The 26,262-nt window shown below is 44.4% G+C and overlaps 1 long non-coding RNA gene across 1 annotated transcript in view; it reads right to left on the reverse strand.

Moving 5' to 3' along the window:
* LOC130114439 (uncharacterized) overlaps window positions 1-25,065 on the reverse strand; it is a 57,316-nt gene extending 32,251 nt beyond the window's left edge. The window contains exon 1 of the long non-coding RNA XR_008810399.1: window positions 24,941-25,065. This is a non-coding gene — a long non-coding RNA (uncharacterized LOC130114439). The remainder of the gene's footprint in view (window positions 1-24,940) is intronic.
* Window positions 25,066-26,262: the final 1,197 nt, after the last annotated feature.

Here is a 26,262-nt window from a genome sequence, read left to right on the forward strand (position 1 = left end):
ACCATGGCTTAGCCGTCTTGGACATGGTAAACGTGAGGGGCTTGTGGTCCACGTACGCAGTAAACTCGCGGCCCTCTAGCAGGAACTGGAAATGCCGGACGGCGAGCCAGAGACCGAGGAGTTCCCTGTCAAAAGTACTATACTTGCGCTCTCGGGGTGTAAGCTGGCGACTGAAAAAGGCCAAAGGCTGCCAAGCGCCCCCCACCCACTGCTCGTGAACCGCACCAACAGCATAGTCCGATGCATCCGTGGTTATGGAAATAGGCGCTGTTGGTGAAGGATGCGCTAGCAGGGTAGCCTGGGAGAGCGCAGCTTTAGTCTCGGTGAACGCACGGTCCCGCTCTGCTGTCCAGTCGACCGCCTGGTTGGGGGACTTGCCTTTCAGCGCCTTGTACAGTGGCCGGATGATAAAGGTGGCTCGGGGAAGGAAGCGGTGGTAGAATGTCACCATCCCGATGAACTCCCTGAGCGCACGAGCTGTTTGGGGGTGTGGAAAGGCCGCCACCGCTTCCACCTTTGAGGGCAGGGGGACCGCCCCATCCCCAGTGATGCGGTGCCCGAGGAAATCAATGGCCGTCAGCCCGAACCGGCACTTCGCCGGGTTGACGATCAGCCCATGCTGGCTGAGGCGTGTGAAGAGGGCGTGAAGATGGGACAGGTGTTCTTCCTCACAGGCGCTGGCGATGAGTATGTCGTTCAAATAGACGAAGATGAAAGGAAGGCCACGGAGCACTGAATCCATCAGCCACTGAAAGGACTGGGCCGCGTTTTTGAGTCCAAATGGCATTCGTAGGAATTCAAATAGGCCGAATGGGGTAGTCACCGCTGTCTTGGGGATGTCCGAGGGGTGCACGGGAACTTGATGATAACCACGGACCAGGTCGACTTTTGAGAAGACGCGTTTGCCAGACAGGTTTGCAGAAAAGTCCTGGATATGCAGGACAGGATAGCGGTCGGGCGTGGTGGCGTCATTTAGTCGGCGGTAGTCCCCGCATGGGCGCCAACCTCCATCAGGCTTAGCGACGATGTGGAGTGGGGACGCCCACGGGCTGTCAGAGCGGCGGATGATCCCCATGCGTTCCAGGTGCTCGAACTCGAACGGCAACGGCGAGTTTGGCGGGGTCGAGACGCCTGGCTCTGGCGTAGACCGGGGGCCCCTTCGTAGCAATGTGATGCTCCACCACATGCTTAGCGGTGGGTGCAGAGAAGGTAGGCTGGGTGAGGTCAGGGAACTCAGCGAGGAGGCGGTTGAACTTGTCTGCCTCTGAGAGAGAGTTGGCCAGACCTGCATAGGCCGCTTCCCCCAGCGTACATGCGGAGGAGAAGGTTAAGGCGTCGACCAGACGGCTGTTATGAATGTCCACTAGCAAACCGTAAGCGCACAAAAAATCAGCTCCGAGGAGGGGAAGCGTTACATTGGCCATGACGAACTCCCACGTGAAACGTTGTCCACCAAAACACAGTTCTACAGACCGCACGCCGTAGGTGTGGATAGGGCTGCCGTCAGCCGTCGCCAACTGGGGGCCCCGCTCCCCGCCCATGATGTCGACGTCAGTAGCAGGGAGCACGCTTCTCTGTGCGCCCGTGTCACAGAGAAATCGCCGACCGGAGATGGTGTCGAGGATGAGGAGTAGCCTGCTCGTATCGCCTACACTCATGGCCACTACTGAGTGTTGGCCCTCTCGTTTCCCGTCGGCCTGTAGTTGCAGGGGGAACGGCACCGTTTAGCTTTCACACCAAATCGAGCGTGGTACATACAGAGTCCAGAGGGCTTGTAGCGGTCTGACGCTGTGGCGCCACCGTCGGGCCACGCCCGCGATGTCGGCGGGGGGCCAGTGAAGGTAGGAGCCAGCACCCCGGCATGGGAAGAACGTTGTGTAGCGACGAAGAATCGGTCAGCCTCCTTTGCCAGCTCACAGGGATCAGTGATGGTGGAGTTAGCGAGCGCAGTCTGGACGTGGGGCGGCATGTTGCGCAGAAACAGCTCCATAAACAGGAAACATGGCTTTTCTTGACCCAGTAGATTTAACATCCTGCTCATTAGCTCCGATGGTTTGCCATCTCCTAAGCCCTGAATTGCGAAGAGGCGACGTGCTCTCTCCGTTGTTGACAGTTCAAAAGTTTCAAGGAGGAGATTTTTAAGTGCGGCGTATTTACCATCGGCCGGTGGGTTGGTTATGAAACCGCTTATCCTGGAAGCCGTAGCGCCCCCCAGCGCTGCCACTACGTAGTAGCACCTGGTCTCGTCTGCTGTTATGTCTCTGAGCGCGAACTGTGTCTCAGCCTGCGCGAACCATGTAGCCGCGGAAGACTCCCAAAACTCCGGCAGTTTAATTGCAACGGCGTTCGTAGCCATATTGTGTGTGGTTTCAGAAAACTTATCCGAAAACCGACGTCGGGGTCACCAGTGTAGAGCCGAAGGAACGGAGAAGACCGTAGGTTCACATTTTAGCCGTGTAGGCAACTTTCTTTAATCAACGGTAAATCAGAGAGACAACAAAACCACAGCTCGACTGAGCGGAGGCGGCAAGAATAACCAGAAAACTGGCTGAACAACCATAACTTAACCCCGCGTTAACCTGCCAGGGCAACCCTGACTTAACCCTTAGTTCCTGGGGTGAATTCTATCCCCAATACGTGTCCACCACAATATATATACACTCACTGGCCACTTTATTAGGTACACCTTGCTAGTACGGGGTTGGACCCCCTTTTGCCTTCAGAACTGCCTTAATTCTACGTGGCATAGATTCAACAAGGTACTGGAAACATTCCTCAGAGAGTTTGGTCCATATTGACATGATAGCATCACGCAGTTGCTGCTGATTTGTCGGCTGCACATCCATGATGCGAATCTCCCGGTCCACCACATCCCAAAGGTGCTCTATTGGATTGAGATCTGGTGACTGTGGAGGCCATTTGAGTACAGTGAACTCATTGTCATGTTCAAGAAACCAGTCTGAGATGATTCGAGCTTTATGACATGGCGCGTTATCCTGCTGGAAGTAGCCATCAGAAGATGGGAACACTGTGGTCATAAAGGGATGGACATGGTCAGCAACAATACTCAGGTAGGCTGTGGCGTTGACACGATGCTCAATTGGTACTAAGGGGCCCAAAGTGTGCCAAGAAAATATGCCCCACACCATTACACCACCACCACCAGCCTGAACCGTTGATACAAGGCAGGATGGATCCATGCTTTCATGTTGTTGACGCCAAATTCTGACCCTACCATCCGAATGTCGCAGCAGAAATCGAGACTCATCAGACCAGGCAACGTTTTTCCAATCTTCTATTGCCCAATTTTGGTGAGCCTGTGCGAATTGTAGCCTCAGTTTCCTGTTCTTAGCTGACAGGAGAGGCACCTGGTGTGGTCCTCTGCTGCTGTAGCCCATCTGCCTCAAGGTTCGACGTGTTGTGCGTTCAGAGATGCTCTTCTGCATACCTCGGTTGTAATGAGTGGTTATTTGAGTTACTGTTGCCTTTCTATCAGCTCGAACCAGTCTGGCCATTCTCCTCTGACCTCTGGCATCAACAAGGCATTTTTGCCCACAGAACTGCCGCTCACTGGATATTTTCTCTTTTTCGGACCATTCTCTGTAAACCCTGGAGATGGTTGTGCGTGAAAATCCCAGTAGATCAGCAGTTTCTGAAATACTCAGACCAGCCCGTCTGGCACCAACAACCATGCCATGTTCAAAGTCACTTAAATCACCTTTCTTCCCCATTCTGATGCTCGGTTTGAACTGCAGCAGATCATCTTGACCATGTCTACATGCCTAAATGCATTGAGTTGCTGCCATGTGATTGGCTGATTAGAAATTTGCGTTAACGAGCAGTTGGACAGGTGTGCCTAATAAAGTGGCCGGTGAGTGTATATTTATTGAACATTGTTCATATTCATGTACAGATTCTTGAAGAAAGTTCATTATAAGACAAACATGGCAAATATACATTCCATCCAAAAATACATAGATATATCCAAAGTGCCAAAGGGAACAGTATGCAAACATTTCTATACAGTATATCAGGAAGTACATAGTGGTTGAATGTCACATGACAAATATACGGTAATGTATTATGAAAATAAGGGTACAAACAATAATAAATTAAATACATGACATACACTAATTGAAAATAATAAAACATAGTCCATCATACAAGGGGGAATTAATAAGGATATCAGTCTTCTAATTCAGTGGGAAAATGTTTTAACACCTCATAAATCTTTAGAGCTTTTGTATCGGTCATTAGTTTTAAAGATTTCAAGTATAATCTAAATTCATTTAAAAAAACAACAAATTTGGGGGATGACTTTAAGTATCTATTTTTATGAATAAAGAATTTGGCTAAGCAGATGATTACATTACAACAGAGTTCATCGTTTTTGTTTTGCAAAATCATACCAAATGTTTTATTGTCTTTAGAAATCGAAGTTGGAAAGGACAAAATCCTTTGCTTTATCCATTTGTGAACGTCAAGCCAGAGCACAAGTACCACACCACATGAGAAAAATACATGGTCCGTAGTTTCTATGTCATTTTCACAAAATGAACATATATTATCGTCAAAACCAAACCGTGATCTAAGTAGTTCTTTGGAGGGATATATGTTATTCATAATTTTGAAGTGTGTTTCCTTTGCGTTGGGGGGGATAGGAAATGTTAGATACATTGTTCTCAATTTAATAATTGAATTTTTATCAAATTTGTGTAAAATGTCATTTTTTGTTTTGTCTTTCAGGGAATAAGCCTCAGTGAGACAGTTTCTAATAAAATGATTATCACATTTTTTGTCCAAGATTAAAAACCCTTGAATTGACAGTGGGGCCAATCGTGGCTGTATAGGTTGGTGAGTCATTATATTTGTTATCAGAAATAAAAATTCTTTGGGGAGTGCTTTATGTAATTTAGTAAAGTCTGATTTGGAAGGCTTGAAAGTATGTTTTGTCTGGAATTGTTCATAATTTAATAAATTACCACTAGGATCCATTAGATCAACTATTGACCATATATTTTCCTCATACCAATCTTTAAAGAATAAAGACTTGTTCCGATATAATACACTGCTCAAAAAAATAAAGGGAACACATAAGCAATGCAATGTAGCTCCAAGTCAATCACACTTTTGAGATATCAACCTGTCCAGTTAGGAAGCAACACTGATTTGTGAATCAATTTCACCTGTTGGTAAATTGTCTAATTTCCACCAAGTGGAAATTAGACAATTTGCAAGACAATCCCTATAACAGGAATGGATTTGCAGGTGGTGGCCACAGACCATTTGTCTGTCCTCATCTTTTCTGGCCGATCTTTGGTTAGTTTTTCATTTTGCTAGTGCCCTCACCACTAGAGGTGGCATGAGGCGGTATCTGCAACCTACAGAAGTTGCTCAGGTAGTGCAGCTCATCCAGGATGGCACATCAATGCGTGCTGGGGCAAGAAGATTTGATGTGTCTCCCAGCACAGTGTCCAGAGCATGGAGGAGGTACCAGGAGACAGGCCAGTACACCAGGAGATGTGGAGGGGGCTGCAGGAGGACAACAACCCCGCAGCAGGACCGCTATCTGGTCCTTTGTGCAAGGAGGAACAGGAGGAGCACTGCCGGAGCCCTACAAAACGACCTTCAACAGGCCACTAATATGCAGGTTTCTGCTCAAACAGTGAGAAACAGAATGCATGAAGATGGTATGAGGGCCCGACGTCCACAATTGGGGCCTGTGCTCACAGCCCAACACCGTGCAGCCCGATTGACCTTTGCCAGAGAACATCTTGGTTGGCAGATTCGCCATTGGCGCCTTGTGCTCTTCACAGATGAGAGCAGGTTCACACTGAACACATGTGACAGACGTGAGAGAGTCTGGAGACGCTGTTGAGAACGTTCTGCTGCCTGCAACATCCTCCAGCATGACCGGTTTGGCGGTGGGTCAGTGATGGTCTGGGGAGGCATATCCTTGGAGGGCCGCACAGACCTCTCTACGTGCTAGCCAGAGGTACCATGACTGCCATTAGGTACCGGGATGAGATCCTCAGACCCATTGTCAGACCATATGCTGGTGCAGTGGGCCCTGGGTTCCTGCTCATGCATGGCAATGCTCGTCCTCATGTGGCCAGAGTGTGTCAGCAGTTCCTGTATGTCGAGGGCATTGATGCTATGTACTGGCCTGCACGTTCCCCAGACCTGAATCCAATCGAGCACCTCTGGGACATCATTTCTCGTACCATCCGCCAACGCGATGTCGCACCACAGACTGTCCAGGAGTTGACTGATGCCCTGATCCAGGTCTGGGAGGAGATCCCTCAGGAGACCATCCGTCATCTCATCAGGAGCATGCCCAGACGTTGTAGGGAGTGCATACAGGCACGTGGAGGCCACACACACTACTGAGCCTCATTTTGAATCGTCTTGAAGAATTTCCACAGAAGTTGGATTAGCCTATGTTCTCATTTTCCACTTTGATTTTGAGTATGATTCTGAATCCAGACCTTAATGGGCTAATGATTTTGATTTCCATTGATCATTCTTAGGTTATTTTGCTCTAAACACATTCCTCTGTCTAATAAATAAAGATTTTCAGCTGAAATATTTCATTCATCGAGGTCTATATTGTGTTTTTAGGTGTTCCCTTTATTTTTTTGAGCAGTGTATATATCTATTATTCCAAAGTACTGTGGTGTGGGGTAAAAAGTTATGTACATATAACATTCTCCAATACAACAGTATCTGTTTATGGAACTCTGATAATGAAACAGGAAGTTTATCAATATTATAGTCAGATCTGAGTAGAAATTTCAATCCTCCAATTTTATTGAATAAGTGATTTGGAATACAGTACCAGAAGGAGTTACTATGTTTGATCCAAGATTTTAGCCAATTTATTTTTAAAGTTCCATTAAGGCAATCAAAATCAATAACTTTTAGTCCTCCATCCTTTACTTATTTAACCATATGGCTTTTCTTTATATAGTGTGGTCTGTTTCGCCAAATGAAATTTAAATTAATCTGATTGATTGATTTGATTAATTTTTTTGGAATGGCGTGAGAATAGGCTGGGTAAATACACCTTGATAAGCATTCCATCTTAGTTAAATAAATTCTGCCAAGAATTGATAGGTCTCTTTGGAGCCAGATGTTTAGCTTTGATTTACAGTCCTTTAACTTATTTTCTACATTCAAAGACTGACTTCGTTTTTGGTCTTTTGAAAGGAAAATTCCCAGGTATTTAATTTCTGATTTAATAGGAATATTACAGATTTCTTTTAGTGGGGTGTCATGTACAGCCAATAGTTCACATTTTTTTAAATTTAGTGTTAATCCTGAAGCTTTAGAGAATTTTTCAACTGTTTCAATAGTTGTTGGAATTTGGTGTCTATCTTTTAAGAAAATTGTCGTGTCATCTGCTAGTTGGCTGATGATAATATCTGTACCTAATACATTTAGTTGTTTAATGTCATCACAATTTTTGAGGTAAATTGCTAACATTTCTGTAACTAGTATGAATAAATATGGAGAAACCGGACAACACTGAGGAATCCCTACATTAACCTTAAAACTGGGGGTAGTGCCAGCAGGTAGTATGGCACAGCTGGTAATATTCTGATACAGTCCACTGACAAAATTCCTAAAATTAACTCCAAATCCAAAATGTTCAAGTACCAAGATGATAAATGGATGCTCCACAGAGTCAAACGCTTTATAAAAATCTAAAAACAGGAGAAACCCATCATCTTCAATTTGGTTTCTGTATTCAATAATGTCCATTACCAGCCTTATATTGTTGTGGATTGATCTTCCTTTTAGAAAACCTGATTGTGTTTCTGCAATAAGATTCGAAATCCCTGTTTGAAGACGAGTAGTGAAAATGTAGGTTAGGAGTTTGTAGTCTGAGTTTCTAAGAGTGATGGGCCTTCTATTATCTATAATTCTGGGGTCTTTTCCAGGTTTTGGAATTGAAATGATAATCCCTTGTTTCATTGTAGGTGGGAGTGTGCAAGTTTCAAATATTTCCATGAAAACTTGATGTAGTAGTTCTCTAATATCTTCCCAGAAATGTCTGTAGAAGTCACCTGTGAGGCCGTCTGACCCAGGGGCTTTATTTAAAGACAAGCGACTAATAACTGTATCAAGTTCTGCAATTGTTATTTGATGATCGCAAGTTTGTTTGAAACCATCTTCAATTTTGGGAATATAACTCTCTATATCCTTTAAGAATGCATGAAAATCCTCATTAGAAAATTTAGAGCTGTAAAGCTGGCTATAGAATTTAAGGATTTCCGAGGAGATTAATTTTCATCTGTGGTTTCTATATCATCAATTATCAAGGATTTGATGTTATTTTTTTCCTTCCTTCTTTTTTCAAGGTTACAGAAATATGCTGAGTTTTTTTCACCCTCCTCTATCCATTTAGCTCTAGACCTAATAAAGGCTCCTTTTGCTTTCTGAGTGTAGATTTCATCCAAATTGGGTTGAAGGTTTAATGTTTTCTGTTTATCTTCTTCAGTGGGATTAGGTTTATTGCAGTAAACATTAAGCTGTTTTAGTTCTTTTCTTTCAAGATCTTTTTAAAATTTTTTACTGAATGAGATGGTGAGTTGGCGTATTTTATATTTTAGGAACTCCCATTTCTTGATAGACGTTAATTCTTCAGAGTTTATGATCTCTTGAATCAATAGTTTAATTCTTCTACAGTAATCAGAATTTTTATTTAGACTGGAGTTAAATTTCCAATATTTGTGAGAATAAGTAGCCCTGTTTTTAGGTTTAACATGTAGAGAAATAATGCTGTGATCAGTAAGTGGAGCAGCCGAGATATCAGAGTTGATATCATAGCACAGCAAGTGGCTTGCAATTAACCAATAGTCAATTCTAGATTTTAAATTTGAATTTGGGCTGAACCATGAGTATCTAAAGATTCCTGGATTTAAATATCGCCATGCATCAATCAGATTTTGTTCATTGCAAAAGTTAGAAAATATGGAATTAGGGTGACTTGCAGAATGTCTAAGAGGATATTTATCAAAGAAATCATCCTGGACTAAATTCAGATCCCCTCCAACTATAATATCATCAGTTGAGTATGATAATTTTAAGTTGTCTAATTGTAAGCTTATTTGATCAAATAGTCTTCTGTTTTCTGTGCTATTGTTGTAGCCATAAACATTAATCAGGATGAATTTCAATTCATCTATGTTTAGGGTAAGAATCAACCAGTGGCCATGTTCATCTGCCTTGTGGGATATAACCTGACCTCTGAAGTTTTTTAGGAGGATGGCAACCCCTGCTGATCTTGAAGTGCCATGGCTGAAGAAAGCATCATCTCCCCATTGTTTAGACCAAAATAAAGTATCCTCAGTCTTGGAGTGAGTTTCTTGTAGAAAACCAACATTTGCATTTTTCCCTTTACAGAATAAGTAGAAGCTTTTCCTTTTTGTCATGTCTCTTAGACCCCTTGCATTAACAGAAATGAGAGATATATATTTTTTAGACTAAACATAGAACACAAAAAACACAGAGATAATTAACTGAACTGTTAAAGAACAAGAAAAATTGTTTATCTGCTAGTAGTTACTGAACTTTGTGTAACAAAACCCTAAGCATTTTTTCTATTTATAACTCACTTGTTTTAGGAATCAACATTCCAGTTTATTTAGGTCTATGGTGTGACTCTCTGTCCGTTAATGAACGCATATGGGCCACGGAAAAAGGTCTTCAGACCTGCCCTCCTTGCTTGCTCAACTTTCGGCCAAACAGCTTGCCGTGCCTCCCTGTCTTCTTTGGTGAGATCTTCTGCGAAGCGGACGTTGAGATTCTTGCAGACTGGGTGAAGTTTGGTGGTTCGCCAGAGTTCATCCCTGTAGAGCCGTCCATTGAACTGCATGATGATCTGACGAGGGCGGCTGTTGTTGTTGTTCGGCCCCAGAAGGTGCACAGAGTCCAGGATGAAATCCATCTTCTCCTTCCAGTGTGGAACAATCTTCCCGATGATTTCAGCGACGAACTGTCGTGTATTCTCCTCCTTTTCTTCTTTCAGGCCGTTAAGTCTTAAGTTCCATCTTCTCTTGTAGCGCTCCAGTTCTGCCGCTCTCTTTTCCACCTCTGTAGCTCTCTTGTCCAGCTCTGCGTTCTTCACACGGAGTTGTTTTTATTTCTTCATCCAACTCTTTGTTTTTATCCTTGCACTCTTTGATTTCGGCCGAGTTAAACTCGACCGCCTTTGCGATGTCAGCAATGGTCAGCATGTTTTGTTTCAACTCCGTCTTGAAATCCTCCATCATGTTGCGGAGAGTACCGATGGCAGCTAAGATAGCAGCATTCGAGGTATCCTCGGCATGGGCTCCCGCAGTTGTGGCTTCGTCTCCTTTTTGTTTTTTCTGAGGACCTGGCGGCTTAGCAGGAGATGGAAGGGTGTTTTTTGTGCCTTTGGCGTTTGTCTCCATGTTCTCTGGATCGCAGTAGTCGTGCATTTGCAGAGCCTTTAGCTTCGCGTTAGCTTTAGCCATTTTTAGTTTAGAGTGTGTTTAGAAAGTGACCGAAATTACCTACTCAGTTCTAAAAGCGACTCCGATAAATTCCAACGCAAACAGAGAAAGTTTCCTGAGAGTTTTTTGTCCAAGTTTGTCGGTTTCAGGGTTTGTTACGTGAGCTGTTTATTCCGCGTCCGCTCCCTCCGCCATCTTGCCGCTTGCGCATCTGAGAAACTCGCTCAGTTCTTCTCCCAGTACAAAGCACTTTACGACAAAGAAAGCAAAGAATATAGAGATGTGAAATTTAAAGACAGATTGAGGCAGGTGATTGCAGAACAGCTTGGCATTGGGGATGGTAGGTACTGATCCCAAAACAAAGGATGTGCGAAATATGTGACAGTAGTGATTGTGCTATAGGCAGCTAAGCTAATTTGCCTTGTTTTGTATTACGTTAGTTGAAGCAGTGAAGAAAATGCGCCGTAACCTGCGGGATACATACGACCACAAAATCACCCTCACTGCTTGACGACTCCATTTTGTCTCGTATAGTGAATTTTCGCAACGAATAGATTAATAACACTCACCGGACTCAGTGTGCAGGGTTTCTGTGCGACGAATCTACTCCTATATTTTCGTAACGTGTGTGTGTGTGGTGTTAGTGTGTGTGTGTGTGTGTGTGTGTGTGTGTGTGTTTGTGTGTGTTAGTTAGTGTAGATAGCGGGACCGAAAACTAAAGCATTTATGATCCTATGTAGAGGAGCTCAAGCAGGAGTCGTGACAACTTTCTCTTTCGGCTACACAACGTGCACCATTTATTCCTTCCACCAATACAACAACAAAAAAACCAGCGCAGCGGAAGTGCACCACTGTAAACCCGAACCGAGAAAACAGCAGCTGTAAACTAACGTTCCTACTAGCTCAATAACCACTACACCTAATTCTTTTTGGAGGTGGTAGGTATTGTCTCAGAGAGTAAGGGAAAAATCCCAGAAAATTGAAATTATGCATAATTATTATGCATAAATATGCAAAATATGCATTTTTCTAAAAATGGCTAAAAACCACTTTTCTCGGCATTTCAGATGATTCTGAGCATCTTTGATTTTTTTCACCTATATAACATTTTTTTTCTGGGACTTAGAAATGTTTTGGCATTTTATGCAAAATAAATGCATTTTTGCAAAAATGCACTTATGATCCTAATTGTTTTGGAGGTGGTAGGTATTGTTCCAGAGAGGACCAGAAAAATAGCAGAAAATTAAAATAATTAAAATAATTATGCATAATTATGCAAAATATGCATTTTCTAAAAATGGCTAAAAACTACTTTTCTCGGCATTTCAGATGATTCCGAGCATTTGGGGGGAGGGAGTTGGAGTGGGGGGGGAAACCACTTTTCTCGGCATTTCAGATGATTCTGAGCATTTGGGGGGAGGGAGTTGGAGTGGGGGGGGGGGTTTAGGGGCAGGGGGAAGGCAGTTAGCTGGCAGGATGAAGAGGAGGGAGATTTAGACGGGTGGATAACCAAACCGCTACATTGTTGCGGGGTTCTTCTATCAACTCCCATATTTTCGTAATGTGTGTGTGTGTGTGTGTGTGTGTGTGTGTGTGTGTGTGTGTGTGTGTGTGTGTGTGTGTGTGTGTGTGTGTGTGTTAGTTAGTTAGTGTAGATAGCGGGACCGAAAACTAAAGCACTTATGATCCTAATTCGTTTTGGAGGTGGTAGGTATTGTCTCAGAGAGTAAGGGAAAAATCCCAGAAAATTAAAATTATGTATAATTATGCATAAATATGCAAAATCTGCATTTTTCTAAAAATGGCTAAAAACCACTTTTCTCGGCATTTCAGATGATTCTGAGCATTTGGGGGAGGGAGTTGGAGTGGGGGGTGGGTTTAGGGGCAGGGGGAAGGCGGTTAGCTGGCAGGATGAAGAGGAGGGAGATTTAGACGGGTGGATAACCAAACCGCTACATTGTAGTGGGGTTCTTCTAGTAGAATAATATAACACGCATCGGACTCAGTGTGCAAGGTTTCTGTGCGTAACGATTTATATCGGATGACGGATTAAAAAAAAAGCATACGAAAATACGGGCTTTGGTGTGCAAAGGCCTTAAGAATGTTGGGTGTTGGATCCCTGAAACTGGTTGGTTGGATGATTGACCACTACAGGGCTCCGGTCAGAGGGCACAGAGTCATCAGTTGCAGATTTGGTAATATTTCAAGCAGTACAAACGGTACAGCATAACGGTGCATATCTCTATATAGTTTATGAGATAAAAACAAGGAAAATAAATGCATGAATGTCTGTGAGTTGTTATTGGTAGCGAGCATTAACAAAGCATTTAAGGATCAGTTTGGATAATGGATGGATTGATGGACAATGAAATCTGCATCCTCTCTGGGTTAATATTAAACACCCAGTGTAGCAGTAACCACTATTGTCATAATAACACACAAAGTACGTTAACTGTATGTTTACAGTAATACAGCGCGAGCTAACTAGGCTAGACAATTAGCTTAGCACGTAGTACTGCTAATTTCGGACCAGGCTAATTACTGAAACGAGTCCTTTCTGACATTACAGCCGTTCAGTAAATACACTTAACATCGACTAAACAACACAATGTCATGAAATACAGAGAGAATCAAGTTATTGTGCTACATTAACCTTATAACGGTAATATTACAACTTACATCGTCAGTGACATCTGCACTGGTAGCAACAGCGGAAACATAACAGAACGAGCGGACTGAGAAGGAAACGAAGCCAAACCCGTGATTACAAAATAGGAGTCTCTGAATGTAAAGAATTCACAACAGCTGCCCCCACATTTGAGCAGCAATTCTCCAAGTGTCTTTGGTATTGTTCTTGAGGACAGCGAGCTGTATCAGGCGAGCAACTGGTCTTGTGTAGACTTGACCTTTCACCAGGACTTCTGTGGTTCTGATACATCCGTTCTGACTAGTGATTGTCTTAACAACCCTCCCTATGGGCCATTGAGCTCTGGGGAGCAATGGGTCAATGACCAGGACTGCTGAGTCCACAGCTATGTTACCTAATGACTTCTGCCTCTGCCGTGTCTGAAGAGTAAAGTAGTTCTGGGTGAACTGGAGCCAAAACTGGTCCACAAGAAGCTGACAGTGGTGTCATCTCCACTGCCCTATACCCACTGGGACATAGGTCACTTGAGGCAGCACCGCATCCCGCTGCCCCATGAGAAGGATGTTAGGCGTGATGGGGTCAGGGTCGGCAATGTCAGCTGACACGTACCCTAGTGGTTTCGAATTTAAGATCCCCTCTACCTCCACTAAGGTTGTGCATAGGACATCTTCAGAAACTGCTTGGCTCCCCACTGCGACTTGAAGAACGGCCTTGATGGAACGAACTTCCCTCTCCCATGCTCTACCGAAGTGGGGCGCGTTCGGTGGATTAAAGTTGAAGTTGATCTGATATTCTGTCAGCCATTCTTTCAAGTGTGGTTCCATGGCTGCAAAAGCCTCGTGGAGTTCCTGCTCTGCACCACAGAAGTTGGTACCACAATCTGAGAGTATCTCCTTTGGTCGGCCCCGTCTCGTGATGAACTGATGAGGAGTGAGGAGGAAGGCGTCCACATCCATGCAGTTGAAGAGCTCGATGTGAATGGCATGGGTCGTAAGGCACTTGAAGATGGCACCCCAGCGCTTGTCAGTCTTCCTGCCTATCTTGTAAGGCCCAAAACAGTCAACATCTGTTGAATAGAAGGGTGGACAGAGAAGTCTGAGGTGCTGTGGTGGCAAGTCCGCCATCTGTGGTACCTTCGGCTGAGCTCTCCATCGCTGGCAGTTGTGTTGGTGGTGTGTGACGGCCTGCTGTCCCTGCAGGACCCAATACTGCCTTCATATTTCTGCATACACCAGCTCTGTGCCCGGATTCCGCAGACGTTCATTGATGTCTTTGATGAGGAGCTTCGTTGCTGGGTGCCTTGGGTAGCACGATAGCATGGCTCTCTCCTATGCTTGGGTTCTGCAGTCTTCACAGCCTCCCCCCCACTTGGACCATGCAAATTGAGGAGTCCCACTCAGTAGCAAGGCTGGCCAAATGACTATGGTTTGGCAAAGGTTTCTGCGCTTTGAGGGCAGTAACTTCTGGGAAGCTATGGGCTTGACACCCCCTCAACAATAGGATCTCCACATCTCGGTGACTAATGGATTGGCTTTGCACCCAGTCCACTGCTTCCCCATGAGCACCCTGTCATGCTTGTCAAGTGGCCCCCTGATCTTCACAAGAGCGAACAACCATTCTTTCATTTCGAAAGGGCAGAACGTTGAGTTGCCATAACCTTTCGATGTTTCGGTACAGGAGGTCATCCGTGCTCACAACTGAGGAGAAGAGGCACTGCTGCACCGAGGTCTGTTCTGGTGCACACCCGTTGGCACCTTGCAAAGCCCATCCAAGGGCAGTGTGGATTGCTATGGGTCCACTGTTAGCTCCTCTGTGAATTGGCTTAGTGGCAGGGATAAGGTGTACATGATCTAACCCAAGCAACACCAGTGGCTGCACATTGAAGAATGGCTGTAGCGGGATCCTGTGTAAGTGAGGGTACTGTCTTTGGAGCATCTGCACTGGGTAGGTCTGCTCTACCAGGTCTAGAGCTGAAGTGGTGAATGCTCCCTGCGCTTTGTAGTGCTTCTGTGGGTTATCGTTGGAGGAGATTTCAAAGCTGACCTTCGACCACTGGAGGTGTGTAAGTTCTGTTTGCATGGTGCGTAGGGCAAGAGTCTCACACTCACCATTCAACTGGAGCTGCTGGGCAGCGATTGGTAAAATCATAGTCCTTTGTGCACCATCATCCAAGACAGCAAAAGTCTCCATTGACTTAGAGTTGTTGTGCAGCAGGACCGGGACCACCTTCAGGAGAACTTTGCTTGATGCAGGGCTGGGTGTCAGATTGACTAGACTTCCTGAGGCCCTTGAACATCGTGGAGGACCTGGAGATGAATGCCACTGCATTCACCGCAGGGTTTCTTGAGGTTGCATGACTCAGGCGCATGGGCACATGCATACTTCCAGCAGCACCTTCCTTCTGCTATCCACTTCTCCAGGTTTGCTGCTGACTGCTCTTTAATATCACGACAGTGGCTGATGTAGTGCTCTCTGCTGTCGCAGAAGAGGCAGTGTATTTTGAATAGTTTCTTAGTCTTGGAGGGTGTGGGATTACTGGAGACGGTCTATTGTGTGGGCTCTGCTCTGTGTTATTGTGTTATACAGCTACACTTTGACCTTTTTCCTTAGGCAGAGTCTTCTCCCTCCCATTACTTTGATGTTTCTCCAGTTGGTAATGCTGCACCAATCTGCTGGACAGGTGCTGCTGCTGGGCTTTAACTTGAAGCCATCCATTAGAGTCCTACATAGGTTGTAGGGGTTGAGGCTTGTGCTGTTGAGCTTGCCCTGCAGCTGCAGCTATTCAATAAACCCATCTCTGTGATACTTAGATAGCTTACTGAGTAAGTGGTCAACATGGGAACAGCAGTTGAGCTCAATACCCTGGGGTCACTCTAAAGAGAGCAGCATACTCACTAACAGGTGGACCTGTAGGGAAAAGCTCTGGAAGGTACAGGCATCACTGGGTTTCACATTGGGTGCGGTTAGAATGACTGCTATTTCGCTTTGTGCCAGTTGGTGTGGCTGCCCATACTGGAGCTGCAAAGGTTATATGGCTGCTGAGTATTGGTATGGGTGGTGGCGGTAGGACTGACCAATCATTTGAGCCTCAGACAGCTTGAGGTGTTCAAGTAGCAAATTATATTTGTACTTCTCAGTCAGCTCCGGGTGAGGTTCAAGTTGATTGTCTAAGGCCAGCTTCATGTTAGCGAACTCCTTTTCACTATCTGTGGAGAAGTCTGGGATTTTGGGTTTCAGCACACCATATGCTGAGCGAGGTGGCAGGCCAAAGCTGAATGGGGCCATAGTCTGGCTTAATGGCAGATGCGGTTGAACAGTTGGAGGTGAGTCACCCACTATTGGAGCAGGTGATAGATGCCGAGGTGGCGCCATTGATGGAGGCACAGGAGCATAATGAGGTGGGCCATAGCTTGATAAGGCCTGAGGCATCACTTGTGGTAGAGGATAGTGCAGTGCAGCAGGATAGCTGTAAGACACAGCCATGGGCTTACAGGCAGAGGCTGTAGTGGTTACCTGCTGTTTTAGTTGAGGCTGGAGGCCTTGTCCAGAATCATCACAGAGGTGAGGTAGCCCTGTGGCCTGCTGTTGCAGAGGGTCCGGCTTGGTGGGGGGTTGCCATCCTGGTGTTGGCGTCACCACACCAGACAGATGGTAGAGAAAGGGGAGCTTGGACACTTTGAAGAGGCTGTGTGTACTGGTGTGAATGCAGAGTATGCCCTTTCGCTTCCTGGTACAGGGGTGTAGTCTGTCATCTTTGCCCCTCACTCTATGGTACTAAAGACGTACATGCTGTTGTGTGTCTGCCAGCCTGGGTCTCCATGTTGTGTTTCTACTTCACTGGTGAAGGAGGAGAATGACATGGGGAGACAAGAGATGTAGAGGGCGAAGCACCGAGGGTGATCGTGTTGGGGGGGTGTAGCACCTTTCCCGCTGTGATGATCATCACCTGTCTCTTCTTCCATTAGGAAAGATGTGATGTGTTCTAACAGCTCCTGACAGTGACACTGTCAGTTTTCGTACTGATTCGAGTTTTTTGGTGAGCTGGGCTACTTCAGGATCTCTCTTCTGGCAATGGATTCAATGAGTTTTCTAAGTGAAGTAGTGCTCAGCAGGTCACCTGAGCTGGGGTTGTACAAGGTTACACATCTGTCCAGATGGGAGGCTGCATCCACTTGGCTACCGTCTACTGCGACCGCTGCTCCTCTACTCTGGCACTCTCTCGGTAGGGCAGGAGGAAAGGGCAGGTTGCTGAGGATTGTAGGCAAGAATGTAATCTTCAAGATATCTGGGGATGTGGGGACATCTTGCATGGTGCTCTTGAGCATCAGGATGGGGCAGAGACACGAAATTATCTTCTGATGACAGCTTCTGCTGAAGCCAATTAAATCTGGTTCGAAGGACCTTTTGTTAAGTATTGGACCCCTGAAACTGGTTGGTTGGATGATTGACCACTACAGAGCTCCAGTCAGAGAGCACAGAGTCATCAGTTTGATTTAAGTCCTTTACTTGCAGATTGGTAATATTTCAAGCAGTACAAAAGGTACAGCATAACGGTGCATAGCTCTATATCTGCTACTACTACTACTACTACTACTTTCAGCTGCTCCCGTTAGGGGTCGCCACAGCGGATCATCCGTTTCCATTTCTTCCTGTCTTCTGCATCTTCCTGTCACACCAGCCACCTGCATGTCTTCCCTCACCACATCCATAAACCTCCTCTTTGGCCTTCCTCTTTTCCCCTTCCTTGGCAGCTCTATATTCAGCATCCTTCTCCCAATATACCCAGCATCTCTCCTCCACACATGTCCAAGCCATCTCAATCTTGTCCAACTTGAGCAGTCCCTCTAATATAATCATTCCTAATCCTGTCCTTCTTCGTTACTCCCAGCGAAAATCTTAGCATCTTCAACTCTGCCACCTCCAGCTCTGCCTCCTGTCTTTTCATCAGTGCCACTGTCTTCAAACCATATAACATAGCTGGTCTCACAACCATCTCGTAAACATTCCCTTTAACTCTTGCTGGTACCCTTCTGTCGCAAATCACCCCTGACACTCTTATCCACCCACTCCACCCTGCCTGCACTCTCTTCTTCACCTCTCTCCTGCACTCCCTGTTACTTTGGAAAGTTGACCCCAAGTATTTAAACTCATTTGCCTTCGTCACCTCCACTCCTTGCATCCTGACCATTCCAATGTCCTCCCTCTCATTCATGCATAGGTATTTCGTCTTGCTCCTACTGACTTTCATTCCTCTTCTCTCCAGTGCATACCTCCACCTCTCCAGGCTGTCCTCAACCTGCACCCTACTCTCCCTACAGATCACAATGTCATCCGTGAACATCATCGTCCATGGAGACTCCTGCCTGATCTTGTCTGTCAACCTGTCCATCACCGTTGCAAACAAGAAAGGGCTGAGAGCTGATCCTTGATGTAATCCCACCTCCACCTTGAACCTATCTGTCATTCCAACTGCACACCTCACCTTTGTCACACTTCCCTCATACATACACACTTCCTTCCTACATACTTCTCTGCAACTCCCGACTTCCTCTTACAATACCACACCTCCTCTCTCGGCACCCTGTTGTACACGTTCTCTAAATCTACAAAGACACAATGTAACGCCTTCTAGCCTTCTCTATACTTCTCGATGAACATTCTCAAAGCAAACATTGCATCTGTGGTGCTCTTTCGTGGCATGAAACCATACTATTGCTCGCTAATCGTCACCTCTCTTAATCTAGCTTCTATTACCCTTTCCCATATCTTTATGCCGTGGCTGATCAACTTTATACCTCTGTAGTTACTACAGTTCTGCACATCGCCCTTGTTTTTGAAAATCGGTACCAGTATGCTTCTTCACTCCTCGGGTATCCTCTCACTTTCCAAGATTGTGTTAAACAATCTAGTTAAAACCCCACTGCCATCTCTCCTAAACATCTCCATACCGCCACATGTATGTCATCAGAACCAACTGCCTTTCCATGCTTCATCCTCTTCATAGCTGCCCTCACTTCCTCCTTGCTAATCCACTGCACTTCCTGATTCTCTATCCCGACATCATCCAACCTTCTCTCTCTCATTTTCTTCATTCATCAGCCCTTCAAATTACTCCTTCCACCTTCTCAGCACACTCTCTTCACTTGTCAGCACCTTTCCATCTCTATCCCTGATCGCCCTAACTTGTTGTAATCCTTTGCAGCTCAGTCTCTCTGTCTAGCCAATCGGTACAAGTCCTTTTCTCCTTCCTTAGTGTCTAACCTGTCATAGAACTCACCATACGCCTTTTCCTTTGCCTTTGCCACCACTCTATTCTCTTTACACTGCATCTCCTTGTACTCATGTCTACTTTCTTCATCTCTCTGATTATCCCACTTCTTCTTTGCCAACCTCTTCCTCTGTATAATTTGCTGCACTTCCTCATTCCACCACCAAGTCTCCTTGTCTGCCTTCATCTGTCCTGATGATACACCAAGTACCTTCCTAGCTGTCTCCCTCACTATTTCTGCAGTGGTTGCAGCCATCTGGCAACTCTTCACTACCACCCAGTGCCTGTCTCACCTCCTGCCTGAACTCCACACAACAGTCTTCCTTCTTCAACTTCCACCATTTTATCTTCGGCTCTGCCTTCACTCGCTTCCTCTTTTTGGTCTCCAAAGTCATCCTACAGACCACCATCCAATGCTGCCTAGCTACGTTCTCCCGTCACCACCTTGCAGTTTCCAATCCCTTTTAGATCGCACCTTCTACATAAGATATAGTCCACCTGTGTGCACTTTCCTCCACTCTTGTATGTCACCCTGTGTTCCTCCCTCTTCTTGAAATATGTATTCACCACAGCCATTTCCAACCTTTTCGCAAAATCGACCACCATCTGTCCTTCCACATTTCTCTCCTTGACACCATACCTACCCATCACCTCCTCATCACTTCTGTTCCCTTCACCAACATGTCCATTGAAGTCTGCTCCAATCACCACTATCTCCTCCTTGGGTACCCTCTCCACCACTTCATCCAACTCACTCCAGAATTCTTCTTTCTCTTCCATCTCACACCCAACTTGTGGGGCATATGCGCTGATAACATTCAGCAATACACCTTCGATTTCCAGCTTCATACTCATCACTCTTTCTGACACTCTCTTCACCTCCAGCACACTCTTGACACTCTTCCTTCAGAATTACCCCTACCCCATTTGTCCTCCCATTCGCACCATGGTAGAAGAGTTTGAACCCACCTCCGATACTCTTGGCTTTACTCCCCTTCCACCTGGTCTCTTGCACACACAGTATGCCTACCTTTCTTCTTTCCATCATATCAGCCAGCTCTCTTCCTTTGCCAGTCATAGAGCCAACATTCAAAGTTCCGACTCTCACCTCCACACTCCTGCCCTTCCTCCTTTCTCGCTGCCTCTGGACATGCCTTCCCCCTCTCCTTCTCCTTCACCCAACAGTAGCATAGTTTCCACCAGCACCCTGATGGTCAACAGTACCAGTGGCAGTCGTTGGTAACCCGGGCCTCGACTGATCCAGTATGGAAATCTTATTTATGATCCGCATATTTGACTTGGCAAAGATTTTACGCCAGATGTCCTTCCTGATGTAACCCTCCCCATTTATCCGGGCTTGGAACTGGCACTAAGAATGCACTGGCTTGTGCTTCCTCAGTGGCTGGGTTAGTGTATATCTCTATATATAGTTTCTGAAATTAAATCAAGGAAAATAAATAAACAGATGAAAAATAAATTATTGACAGTTAAAAATTTCAAGAAGAAGAAGTCCACTGACTGGAATGGAATAGACGTGTTTATGGTTAAAAATATCATCGAATGCATTGCAAAACCTTTGTCTCACATCTGTAACCAATCCTTACAAACCAGTGTTTTTCCAAATAAAATGAAAACAGGCAACATTATACCAATCTATAAGTCTGGTGATAGACGCTTCCTTTCAAATTACAGACCTGTTTCCTTGCTTCCACAGTTCTCAGAAATACTAGAAGAAATATACTTTTCAAGAATACATGACTTCATCACAAAACGTAATGTACTGTATGATCAGCAATATGGTTTTAGAGCAAACAGAACATCTTCATTTGCACTTATAGAATTTATAGATGAAATAACAATGGCAATAGAAAACAAAGAATATGCAACAGGGGTATTTCTGGATCTAAAAAAAGCATTTGACACTCTAGACCAGGGGTGTCAAACTCCAGGCCTCGAGGGCCGCAGTGTCTGCAGGTATTTGTTGCAACTGTGCACTATACCACCTGATTTAACTAATTAGCTCACCTCCTGGATCAAGGAGGGAAAGGAACTTGTTTAATCAGGTGGTGTAATGCATGGCTGCAACAAATACCTGCAGACACTGCGGCCCTCGAGGCCTGGAGTTTGACACCCCTGCTCTAGACCATGAATTTTTACTTAAAAAACTACAATCATATGGAATTAGAGGAACTGCACTCTCCTGGTTAACCAGCTATCTAAAAGACAGATATCAATATGCTGAATTACAAAATTTCAAATCTCACCTACTGAAAGTCACATGTGGGATCCCCCAGGGCTCAGTGTTTGGACCCTTACTGTTTATTCTGTATATAAACAATATTTGGGAAGTGTCTGAATCTCTGAAAGACATTTTATTAGCTGACAACACAAATTTATGTTGCTGTGGGGATAATCTGGATCAACTCCTGGATATAGTGGAAAAGGAACTGATTAAGTTAAAGATGTGGTTTGATGCTAACAAACTGACATTGAATTTAAGTAAAACAAAATTTATAATCTTTGGTAACCATAAAATTAACGCAATCAAGAAACTCATGATTAACAATGTAGAAATAGAAAGAGTGACTGAAATTAAATTTCTTGGGGTAATAGTGGACAATAAATTATGTTGGAAACCACATATAAATTATACCAAGGCTAAAGTATCCAAATCAATTGCAATACTATTCAAAGTCAACGCTCTTCTAAATCAAGCTTCACTTTACACCTTGTACTGTTCCCTCATACTTCCATACATCACCTAGTGTGTGGAAGTGTGGGGGAACACATATAAAACCAACACTGATTCAATCTTCATTATTAAAAAAAGAGACATAAGGATAGTAAACAAAGCCAATTACAGAGAACCAACAAACCAACTCTTTATCAAACTAAAAACACTGAAATTTAAAGATCTGGTGGACTTTAAAACTGCTCAAATCATGTACAAAGTATTAAATCATAAAGTACCCAACAGTATCCAGGGGTTGTTCCAGTTGAGGGAAAGTAATTATGACCTGCGAGGAATATGTACGTTTAAACAAAACCTAGTAAGGACAAATGCAAAATAGCATTGTGTCACAACCAAAGGAGTCAAGATATGGAACAACTTCAGTGATGAAATGAAAACATGTGACTCAATAACCAAATTTAAAAGACTCTTTAAAGATTTGGAACAGATATGGGATAGAGCTGTGACATCTTGTGTGAGTTGTTCTTGAGTTGTTTTAATGTGTGCTCTGCACTTGCTTTGTTCTTGTTCTATTGAATGAATTATCTTTGTTTGATTTACTACACATCATGATCACTGGTGGTAGATGATTGAGTTTTCATTTAAATCACACAGTTCACTGTTGAAATATTAAAATAGATTAGTCCGCGGTGGTGTAGCGGTCTAAGCACAGGCTTTGTGTCGATGCAGTTGCCCGCTGGGGACCGGGGTTCACGCCTCGGTCTTGTCAGATGCGACTATGGACGAACTCGATGAAGCAGCGAACGCTGTCTTCGGGAGGGGGGCGGAGTCGGCTTGTGTTCGTCACATGAATGCATCTCTGTGTGTGCCGGAAAAAGCAGTGGTTCGGCCTGGATTCGCCTTGTCACGAAAGTGGCGAGGCGTCTCCTTCGAGACTGCCGGCCGGAGAGATGCAGTTGGGGAACGCATGCAGTACGAGGGCGGGTGTTTGAATTAAAATAGGGATCGATTGGCCACTAAATTGGGAGAAAAGGGAAAAATCAGAAATACGTTTTAAGGAAATATGAAAATAGAAAAAGAATGTAGGACTAGAAAGTTTTTTTAACTTCTGCCTACTCCTTTTTTAACTGCCAAGATTTGAAACAAATGTTTGATGATGATATCGCTTGCTTGTTTTGTTTTTTTCTCCCTTTTGTTTTCTTTAATTATACATTTTCATTTTTTTAACGTTCTAAATAAACGGGGAAAACACTATTGTCATAATAAAACACTGAAAACACGTTAACTGCATGTTCACAGTAATACGCCCATTTCACGCCGTGGCCATTTTGGATTAAAAAAAAACCCAAGTGGTGGTACCTTAGCCACGCCCCCTTCTTACTCAATCGGAAATCAATGCAGCCGGGGCCAGCAGCAAACATGGTTTGGACTACCAACCTCGAGTACCTACCGTCATTTACCACAATATGAAAACTAAGCTGGACATTTTCTTTTTCGAGTACTTTCTGCCTCTCCTGTGCCAGCGAGGAGAGACACACACACAGGGCTGTATTCAAAGAAGCTGTTTAACCACGATAAAATAAAAAATAAGATACATTTCATTTTTATACTGTACATTCAATATTTATACATTAGATTGTCCCATCTACAATATTCTCAGTCTTTGTCCTTTAACTTTAACAAAACTGTTGTTTCATTTTAAACTAAAATATGTTAGGTCAACTGTCATTCTGTTGTAGCAATAAACTGGAACTCGCTACCAACTCAAATCATCAATTGTTTACTAAACTAAGATAGTGATAGCTCATCTCAAGGTGTGGGCTAAAAAATGGGACTGTACTGAAATTAAGTTAAATATGTTTCAATCTAAGGTTTGTGTGCACTATTTTCTTGTCAGCTGAATTTAACAAAGGTTTAAAACAGTGGTCCCTGAAAATTTGTTAGGAGAGCACACACAGTCCACAGTTGGTTGACTGTTCCACTTAGTGAAAGGGGTATGACTCCATCAAAAATGTGGTACTGCTTTATGCGTCTTATTGACCGTTCGACGTGTATTCTCAAGCCAGCAATACTCTGTGTGTCTGTGAGCTCATCACAGCTAAACTGTCCACTTGGTCCTAAAAATGCAGGGATGACAAGTTTTACATCTATTTCAGCGAGCAGGTCTTTGACAAGGAAGCCCTTATCAGCCATGACCTCATCACCTGACTCTAAGAGGTCCAGAACACCTGACCTCTTAGTTATCTCCTTATCAGAAATACATCTTGTGTATAGATTACTTACCAGGCTAACTGACCCTGAGGGAGTGATCCCAATTAGGGATTTCAGTGTAGTGTTACTTTTATAATGGGAGTATGTCATGGTGTTCAAAACCTTCGAACTAGCTGTCTCGGTGCGGATCTCTGTGCAGTCTAGTATCACTCTTGTGTTTGGGTAGAATTCCCTGAATACTGGTGGCATTAGCTCGTCTACTGCTGCTCTACTAGGCCATATTGGGAGGGTCCCTAACATAAAGAGCAAATAGTTGGCCCACATCGTATAGTTCCTGCTGACTGTGGCCGGCGACACATTGAATCGTACAGATAAATCCAGAGCAAAAAAGCCCTGCCTGACACAGCACAAGAACAGGAAAAACTGATCAATCAGCGATAAATGCTCTGCATGGAAGCCAGACACTGAAATGTGTTCTAGGTTATGGCTGTTCCTTTGCATTTGAGTCCATCGCACCATGGACTCTGCAGTAGGCTGTACAGCTAGGAAGAGTGCTTTGAGGGTGTGGTAATCCTTAAAACCAGTGTAAAACCTGAACAGATTGGGCGCACACTGGAAGCGTTCTAGACCAAAACGCTTACTTTTCAGCTTTTTATTTCCGTCCTCCACGAAAGCGATGCGTTTCTTTACTGCGTCAAGCTGGTCTTCCACAGAAAGGGGCCTCACGTCGTAGTCATGATCAGGTAGAGTAGCCCAAACCTCACTGGACACAGGAGGATATGTCATACATGTGGGAAGCAATATAAATCCACTCATTTTCCTGTTATCAAGATGATGTGTCAGAACAGAGCTATCCACTATTGAAAGATTAGTGAATATATATATATATATATATATATATATATATATATATATATATATATATATATATATATATATATATATATATACACTGTTGAGATATGACACCAGTGTATTTGTATGACTAATGTGTTACTGTACTATTATTTTGTTTACGACTTTGTTTGTCCACAAGTGGGCGGTGTTGCGCTTGCATGCGCGGATTGATTACGTCACTGAAACGCTGTTCATTTTCTTCTTCTCCCCAAACTACCGAATAAACGAAGGCTGCATTTTTCCCTCCAGCAGAAGTTCGGTAGTCAGTACGATTCTTTATAACGGTTTAATAATCCACTTCATCTGCGCAGAGATAGACATAAAGTATTAGTCTAGTCTTCTAACAGGTTATGGGCCCAGATAACGTTGGATTATTTAGTAGTTTGATAAAAGAAGTACACGAAGTGTGATAACCGCGGATGGCGGGATGCGCGCAGGTTAGCACGGAGTAGCAAGTTTGCAAGTGTGAAGCTAGTTAGCATCGAGAGAGGCTATCGGGAAGCTAACGGAACGCTAAACTAAGCTAACGCTACCTAGGGAGATGGAGCGAAAGAAGAGCAGGTGGCCCACATTCAACGGACAGGCCGATGAGTATGAACTGTGGGAAGAGCGAATGCTCTGTTGCATGCATGGTGTGGGGCTGAAAACCACCATTCTTACCGAGCCCGTGTGTAGCACACTTGATAAGAATGACACTTACAAGGGCTGGTGTTTTTGTTGTTTTACTCCATCTGTCAAATAGACATTACAGAGGACACGTTTTCAGAGCATGGCTCACTATACGAACGGCAACACTCATCTCCAATTTATACACAATAAGAGCACCAAATATATTCTTCCATAAATTCACATTAGTCTAGCCTACCGCGAGCAAAGCTAAACAGTATATAACGTTACGGAACATGGGGGGATCAAAATAGCAACACACATAGGCCTACCTTCATATTTACACAGTGTGGAGACACTAAACATAGTAAAGGGACAGACTAATCACACCTACAGACAATGTCAAAGCCAAGCTACAGAACAATGGGTTCAGACCGCGGGAGCTATGGCTATGCTAACG

Source organism: Lampris incognitus, chromosome 6 (assembly GCF_029633865.1).
Source record: "Lampris incognitus isolate fLamInc1 chromosome 6, fLamInc1.hap2, whole genome shotgun sequence".
Lineage (NCBI taxonomy): Eukaryota > Metazoa > Chordata > Actinopteri > Lampriformes > Lampridae > Lampris > Lampris incognitus.